A 6,469-nucleotide genomic window follows, 5' to 3' on the forward strand; every position below is an offset into this window, starting at 1 on the left:
CTTTGGTGCGCAGGGCTCTCGATTCCTTGGGATCCGATGGCAATTTTCCTGTCTTCAGGTAGCCTATGTATTTGTTTCTCCAATCCCAGGTCAAACTTGTCGAGTTTACTTCGGCGTGACCTTCTTCTACAACCGAGTTCATCAGTTGCACTACTGCCCCCGAGCTGAATTCATCGGAGTCGACAGACAACTTCAAGTTGGCCAGTGCACTGGCCTCACTGTTTTAATCTCGAGATACATGCTGTAGAGTCCATTCCTTGAATTGGTGCAGGGTTACCTGCAATTTGTCCAAGTATCTCTGCATCTGTTCCTCTTTTACTTCGAACAATTTATTGACTTGATTTACGACGACGAGGGAGTCACATTTGGCTTCAATCACTTCGGCCCCGAGGCTCTTAGCTAGTTCTTGACCTACAATCATAGCCTCATACTCGGCCTCATTGCTAGTTAACTTTATAGTTCTAATAGACTGTCTAATTATGCTTCCCGCATGTGGTCTTAACACGATACAGAGCCCAGAACCCTTTGCGTTGGAGGCACCGTCCGTGAATAGGGTCCAGTTTCCTGAATTAGCCCCCAAAGTGAGCAATAATTCCCTTTCGACTTCGGGTATCAAGGCCGACGTAAAGTTGGCCACGAAGTCTGCGAAATATAAGATTTTATGGCAGTTCGGGTTTGGTACTTGATATCGTACCCGCTAATCTCCACAGCCCATTTGGCCAGCCGGCCCGAGAGCTCGGGCTTGTGCATGATATTCCTCAACGGGTAAGAGGTTACGACATATATGGCCTAGCATTAAAAGTACGGTTTTAGTTTCCTGGAAGCGCTTAGCAAGGCGAGCGCTAACTTCTCTAGGTGAGGATACCTTGTTTCGGTATCACCTAGGGTTCTACTAACATAATAAATAGGAAATTGTGTACCTTCTTCCTCCTGGACTAAGACACCACTTACCACCACCTCGAAAACCGCTAAGTAAAGGTACAGTTGTTCATCTGCCTTCGGAGCGTGCAGCAAAGGGGGGCTAGACAGGTGTTCTTCCAAAGCTTGCTAGCATCCCGGAGTCCAAGAAAAGTTGTTCTTATTTTTCAATAGCGAGAATAATCGATGGCTCTTGTCACGGCCTCGAGATGAACCCGCCCAATGCGGCTATACGCCTGATCTGTCTTTGAACCACCTTGACATTGTCGACTATGGTGATGTCCTCTATGACCTTTATTTTGTCGGGGTTGATCTCTATCCGCCGATTAGATACCATGAACCCGAGGAATTTGCCCGAACCGACCCAAATGCACAATTCTCCGAGTTTAGCTTCATGTTGTACTTCCTTAGTATGTCAAAAGTTTCCTGTGAATGTTTCAAATGGTCCTCTGCTCGCAGGGACCTGACTAAGATATCATCGATATAAACTTCCATTGATTTCCCTATTTGTTCTTCGAACATCCGGTTTACTAGGCGTTGGTAGGTGGCACCGGCATTCTTTAATCCAAACGGCATTACGTTATAGAAGTAGGTGCCAAAATTTTTTATGAAAGAAGTCTTTTCTTGATTGTCCGGTTCCATCCGAATTTGGTTGTACCTGGATTAGGCGTCGGGAAAACTGAGTATCTCGTGCCCGACCGTCACATCGATCATTTGATCGATGTTAGGCAAAGGGAAAGAATCCTATGGGCATGCTTTTTTTAGGTCTTTATAATCCACACACATCCTTCGTTTATTTCCTCTTTAGATACTACCACTATATTGGCTAACTAATTCGGGTATTTAACTTCTCGGGTGGATCCTATTTTTAGGAGCTTGGATACCTCATCCTTGATAACGCGTGTTTGACCTCGGACTGTAGCCTTCTCTTCTGCTTAACCGGATGGAACTTCGGGACCAAACTCAGCTTATGAGTGGTTACCTCCGGTGTGATCCCTGTCATGTCAAGAAGGGACCAAGCAAAATAGTCGACGTTAGCTTTAAGAAAATTAATAAGTTTTTTCCTGAGCTCAAGGGTTAACCCCCTGCTCAGGTATACCTTTCGATCTGATAGATGCTCGATTAATATAACTTGCTCCAACTCTTCGACCGTTGATTTGATGGCGTTGATGTCATCAGGAGCAATGAATGATCTCGGGATGCTATAATCGTCCTCATCGCCCGCTCCCTGTTCTTCCTGTTTCTCCGGTTTGGGTGAGGCCGGTATCATTGATTGCTATATAATATCTTCTTTTTTGGCCGGTTCCGCGCTCTTCGATGTCGAAACCGTGGGCACTGGGATAACTTCATCGGCAGCAAACATTTCCCTTGCGTCCGGCTGTTCTTCATAGACCATTTTGAATCCCCCGGTGTGGGAAATTTTAGCGCCTGGTGTAAGGTCGAAGGTATCGCCCTCATGTTGTGGACCCATGGCCTTCTGAATAAAGCGTTGTACCTCATATCCATTTCGATCATGTAGAACTTCATTTCTTGGATTGTCCTAGCAGTGTTTACCGGCAAAGTTTTCTCTCCTTTCTTAGTCTCACACGCCATGTTGAATCCATTTAATACGCGGACTGCCGGTACGATTTGATCTAGTAACCCCAGTTGCTCTACGACCCTTGATCTGATGATGTTGGCCGAGCTACCTGGATCTATCAGCACACGCTTAACCCGAGATTTATTGACAAGTATAGATATTACCAGTGCATCGTTGTGAGGCTATACGATGCCCTCGGCATCTTTGTCGCTGAACGAAATAGCTTCCTCTGGAACGTAATCTCGGGTGCATTTTTCCCTCGTAACAGATACTTTAGTGTGTTTTATCATTGGCCCGTTGGGGACTTCGACTCCCCCAATGATCATGTTGATCACGTGGTGAGGATCCTCTTGCTCGACCTGTTTGTTGGCGTCCCAGTTTCTGAAGTGGTTTTTGGCTCGCTCATTTAGGAACTCTCGGAGGTGCCCATTGTTGAATAGTCGAGCAACTTCTTCCCTTAGATATTAGCAATTTCGGTCATATGACCGTGAGTGCCATGATACTTACACATCCAGTTAGGACCTCTCTAGGCTGGGTCGGGCTACGTTGGTTGGGGCTACTTGGTCTCTTTGATGCGCCCTATGGACGACACGATGCTTGTAGCGTCTATGTTAAAGTTATACTCCGATAATCTTGGTGCCTCCCTACTCTCGAGCGACCTATCGAACCCCTTCTTGCTCATCAAAGCCCCGGCCACTAGGCCCTCGAATCTCTTCTCATTCCTTACCAGGTGACGCCTAGAACCGTTTCCCCAATCCGCGTTATATGGTTGATATCGATCTCGGACCATTCTTGGCTCCTGATCAATGGCTCTCTTAGATCTATCATTGTTCCTGATGGGGTAAACTGATCCAGAAGGGGCCCCGAGTTGGTCATCCTCGACCCTGATCTTTGATTGGTACTTGTTGTGTACGTTGTCCTAAGTTACTGCCGAGTACTCCACCAAATTTTATTTTAGTTGTTGAGAGGCCACGAAAATTCGGGGGTTGAGCCCCTGAGTGAATGCCTTAACGACCCAATCATCTGCAGCTGGTGGTAGGTCCATCCGCTTCATCTTGAATCTTGACACAAACTCCCTGAGCATCTCGTTATCCCTTTGTTTGACCTTGAAAAGATCTAACTTTCTGGTCTCGACCTTGATGGCTCCTGCACGGGCCTTAACGAAAGCATCTGCAAGCATAGCAGACGAGTCAATGGAATTTGGAGGTAAGTTGTGATACCATATCATTGCTCCCTTGGACAAAGTTTCTCCAAACTTTTTCAACAACACCAACTCGATTTCATCATCTTCCAAATTATTCCATTTGATCGCTCATGTATAGGAGGTTACATTGGATTTGTGGTCCCATTATATTTGGGAGTGTCAGGCATATGAAACCTCTTTGGGATCGGCTTGGTGTCGCGCTCGGAGGAAAGGGTTTCTGGATAAATTTTTTGGAGTCCGGCCCTTTCAATATCGGAGGTGCTCCTGGGATCTGATCGACCCTGGAGTTGTATGTTTCCACCTTCTTGTCGTTGGCCTCAATCTTTTTCTCGCCTGACTTCACCCATTCTGTTAACACTTCGAGCATCTTCATTACCTTTGAAGTTTCTCCGGGCTCGGCTTCACCCGGTCTCACGACAATTTGTTTGTCCCTTTGAGTACTTTCCCAAGATTGTTCAGGCTCGGCCATGTTAAGGGTGTGGCTTTGATTCTGCAGCTGTGCTATTGCCGCTTGTTGAGCTTGCAACATTTTAAAAATCAATTGTAGGCTCACCCCCATCACCTTCACCTTCGGGCGCTTCTCGAGTCGTTGATCGAGGTCCCCCACGAACACTGTTTTCGGGATCAGTTGGCAAATTGATGTTGATGGCCACCAGCGAGTTAGCATCGACTGGGTCGGCGGCTGGGACACCATTCGAATAAGTAGGAAGCACATCATCACTAGGCACCACATTATTATTTTCACCGTGACGGCCTGACTCAGCATCAACATTCAAGTGAGCAGACTGAGAGTTTGACATTTCTAGGCTGACCTAAAATTAAGACTTCAAAGAACAAGCGTAAAATAGGGTGTATTATGGAGATTCGTACTAAATCACCACTATTATCCTTAGCCCCACGGTAGGCGCCAAACTGTTTACCCCAAAAATGAGTAACAATTAAATTTGTACGCGATTTAAAGGATGCGTGATTTAATTCAATACGAGTAATTAAGAATAACAGATAGATGAACTAAAGACGAAATAAATGATCAAACCAATTGCAATTCGACAACCAAGCCTGATCTTAGATTGAACAGTGAAAGTCGTCCTCGATCGGATCATCGGTGCAAGCTCGGTCGTGAATAAAGAAAAGGAGAAACAAGTAATGCCTTGAACAGTAGCTAGAAGACAAAAGTAATTTTTTTTTTATTGCTTTGAATTGTGTGTTACAATATGTGAGACTCAAGAAAAACTTCCCCCTTATATAGTAAGAGAATTGATCTAGTATAAGTCTAAAAAAGGTAACAATCTTTTTTCGATAATTGTTGATCCATATGTGATATTGAACGGGATTCGCGCCGTAATATCCGGTTGATGGCTAATATTACAGCCTCCTATACGCCATGCGTAACCGTTCACCGCGTCTCCGAGGTCCAGAAGTTGTACTCGGTCCGAGGTGCGCCGCTTTACCGTGTCCGGTCTTAGATTCATCATTCACTTCCCAGGCCTCGTTACGAGGGGTTTCTGGCCTCGATTATAATCACGTCGATCCGTATTTCCCCTTCGTTATCTTATCGGGAACCGGAGAAAACTTTGCCCCGATCTTACCCGTACACGCTTCTCTTTTAACTTTGAAAATGTTGCCGAGTCGTGGCTTCGTGCAGACTAATTAAGAGTGCAGTGGTCAGATCCTAGCTAAAAAAAAAAAAGACTTACTATTGAGTGTACTTTCCTTTTTCTTTCCTTTTCTAGTGTCTTATCGTTTTGCTCCAAAAGAAAATAAAAGAATCAAAAGCTTTATTTCTTTCAAACAAATGGACACATGTTGGGAGATTTTGTAAAAGCGCCACCTTCAATTATTATAGGGAGAAAAATCTAGGGGCAAGGAAGTGATTAAAACAGTACACACACGTGTCCAATAATGAGCTAAGCAAAGTTTGTCAAACGTTAATGTGGCAAATTAAGGTTCTCCAATTGTTAATTTGTTTTGACTACTCTCTTTAAGGTTCCCTTTGGTGGTTGTCATTTTCATGCATAGCTAGCTAAAAGAACAATTAATCTAAATGAGTCCACCTATAGTTTAAACTAAAGTATAATATCTGAATAATTTGTATTCTTTCCGTCTCATATTATGTGTCATGATTCTCTTGTGCACGTCTTTTAAGAAATATTAATTTCAATGAGATTTTGATTACTTTATTCCTTATTCATGTATGTCTTAATATTTAATCTTTCTTCATTGATTATTTTCTCAATTTATGTGCCATCTCCATCAATGACATTATCCATATTTTTACTAAATATGAATACAATTAATTTGCTTTATAGAAAATATGAAGAGACACCTAGGATAAAATTAAGAAAACAGTAAAATTAACTCTTCCAACAGATATTGCATGAAATGGAATTCATCTTTCCATAAAATATTTTCAAACAGGTGATTTGAAAATTTTCTTTCATTATCATGTACTGTAGCAGAATTTTGGTTTGAATAGACTTTATAAAGAATTTCGGTATTTATAGTATTGATTGCATTAGTGTAAACATGGTTAAAGTGTTTAAGATAACAAGGTTGACTTCTTGGTATTTAATTTGAGTAAAATTATCCATAATTAAGGTGTTTGTAGTCTTCTAGGATAATTATTACTAAAGGTAAAAAAGGAAAAATATAATTAATTTTGTCTTGAACTTTTAAAATGACAAATAATTTGAGACAACTATTTTTAGTAACCACGACTGTTAATATGAGACGGAGGGAGTATATAATATGTCCATAATTATATATAT

The sequence above is a fragment of the Nicotiana attenuata genome, chromosome 7 (assembly GCF_001879085.1).
Source record: "Nicotiana attenuata strain UT chromosome 7, NIATTr2, whole genome shotgun sequence".
NCBI lineage: Eukaryota > Viridiplantae > Streptophyta > Magnoliopsida > Solanales > Solanaceae > Nicotiana > Nicotiana attenuata.